This window comes from Suricata suricatta, chromosome 11, assembly GCF_006229205.1.
Source record: "Suricata suricatta isolate VVHF042 chromosome 11, meerkat_22Aug2017_6uvM2_HiC, whole genome shotgun sequence".
In the NCBI taxonomy this organism is placed as follows: Eukaryota; Metazoa; Chordata; class Mammalia; order Carnivora; family Herpestidae; genus Suricata; species Suricata suricatta.
In genome coordinates this window covers 9,605,050-9,607,596 of record NC_043710.1, presented here as the reverse complement: position 1 = coordinate 9,607,596, position 2,547 = coordinate 9,605,050, and positions in this window count along the sequence as shown.

The following is a 2,547-nucleotide window of genomic DNA, read 5'->3' as shown; positions in this document are numbered from 1 at the left end:
CAGGGTCCAGTTTGCCACACACCCCCTTCCCTTGCATCAAGACGGGGTGACAGTGATGGCAGGGCCCTCTGCTAACCCACGTCAGACAGGAGCGCCCAGTAAATCTGAGCTGTGATGACCCACTGAGATCCGGGGGTAGTGTGGCTTCACACTGTCACAGCTTATCTGTGCTGAAACAGGAGGGTCACTGTCTCCCTTCGATGACCAAACCCCGAGTCTAGGGCCACCTAGACAAAAGGACTAAACAGTACATTTCCTAACCTCTCTTTCACCTAAAAGAATTCCTGTGACTTCATTTAGCCGATGAGATACGAGTGAAAATAATATCTATGACTTCTGGCTGCGTCCTTTAAGCAATAGGGCATATCCTGCCCCCCCTTGTCTACCTCCTGCGAGCTGGAATGCAGATGTAATGACAGGCGCTGGAGCAGCCATGTTAAGAGCAAGAGATCCATATCACGTGTTGAAGATGGCACAGTAGCCAGAAAGAATTTGAGTCCCCGTCACTGGGGAGCCACCTGGAGCACTGCGTGAGACAAAATGAAATTGTATTTTATTTAAGCCTTGGTTATGTTGGCTCTGGTTATGGAAATGGTGCCTGTAACCTAATACCCAATCCCTGTGTTAGCCGTATTTGGACAATAGAGTATGGAGAATAGAAACTATCTCTCTTTCCATGGAGACTCCCTCCTCCAGGACATGTGGTCTGGCAGGGGGGGTTCAGAAAATCAAAGGGCAAAGCCGCCTGGCCGAGAAAACTTCAGGGCACTCTAGGGACACACAGGAGGGAAACATAAGTCAGGGTCTCGGTGGGTTCCCTAAAGAAGATCATCTTAGGACTTCTTAGGTCAGCCTCCCCAGAAGGAGCCCAAAAGATGAGGCGTCATGTATAAGAAATTTCTTTCTTGGAGAAACCAGTGAGGGACCAAAGGGGGGTGGGACAGGGAACAGATGGAGCCAAGCCTGGGTGCGATTCTGCCCAAGTTCTGCAGAGGGGGAGTTCCAGCCTGCTCCCTGGGAACTCCGGAAGGTAAGTCTCGCCTCAAAAATGGCTGGCCCAAAACAGGGGGCTCCCTGCAGCCGTCTGAGAGCCCCCCTGTGCCCACGGAGCCCTTCAAAGACAAATATCCCCTCCAAAGACAAGTTGCAGGTGCCACTGGAAACAAAAGCACACCAAAGCCAGGGAGAAGGCAACCTCCGACAACGTTGACATGTTCTGCACCGCCCCCTCACTCTTGCCAGCAGCATCGGATCAAGAATCCCACCAAGGGCGGGGGGAGGGGTGCAAGGGTGCAGGGGGGCTGGGTCCCTTGAGTGCCTGACTTTGGCTTAGGTCATGATCTCACCATTTGTGGGTTGGAGCCCCACATCAGGCTCTGCGCTGACAGCTCGGAGCCTGGAGCCTGCTTCGGATTGTGTCTCCCCCCACCCTCGTGTGCATGCTCGCTCTCCCAAAAATAAATAAATAAACAAATAGGGAAAAAATGAAAATTAAAAAAAAGAATCCCACCAAGGGGAAGAGCCTCTTCTAGACTCTAGAGTGAGCCATTCTGATGACCAGAGAGGAGCCCTCCTTCTTGGCTTTTGAGGTGCCACAGCCAGGCCTGGATGTGGAAGGGACAGGGGCATGTTAGACAAAAACCAACCTGGCATCCCCCCTCCCTGGATTCATCTTCTTTAGTGCCACCTGCCAGGTGAGGGGCAGGCCTGGGTAGGGAGGGAGCCAAGGGGGGAGGCAGGGGCTGAGGGGGTGTGGAGGTCTGCAAGAGGAGGGGGCGGGGGTGACAGGCAGGGGTCAGCGTGTGCAGGGCCCAGGAGGGACCGGGACGGGAGGATGCCTCAGGCGAGGAATGGTACCCGCCGAGGTCCCGCCCCAGCGGCTGACACGCAGGAGGTGACATCCCGTCTGCTGGAATTCCCCTCCAGATGTGGAGGCGATAGAGCTGTCCTTGTGCTGCGAGCCAGGGGAAGGAGGGACGGTCACAGCCAGCAGCCCCCCGATGACGCCCTCGCTGGCGGCAGCTTCTCAAACTGGACAGCAAAAGGGCAGGTTATGCAAAGCGTCTGAAATATCTGATTTAGCTCATCTTCCTGGCATGACTGATACCCAGAGTCCTTTTCTCGGTGTTTATTCCTTTAGGTGAGCTGATTCACCCGCCTCAGCCGGGGGTCCGTGGAAGAAAGCACAGCGTTCCCAGGTGGTCACATCTGCCTTCTGACCACCTGATCCCAGCCCACAGATCACCAGCGGCAGAAAGTTCCGCCGGGCAGGGCCCAAAGGTCCTGCAGCTCATGGAGGGCAGTTACGTGGCCCCCGGGCTGTCCTTCCCCACCTCGAGTCCAGGGCAGACACCGCCCGCCAGGCAGTCCTGGGCGACACGCACCCCTCAGCCACCTGTCACGCTAACCGGCGCTGTGCGTGTGGTCTGGACCGTCCGCTGTCCCCGAAAGAGTCCAATCCCTTCATCCTAGAGATGAAGACACTGGGCGCTGGGGAGGGTGACTCACCAAAAAACGAAGCTGGCGCAGTGTCGGGACTCAGGCTGG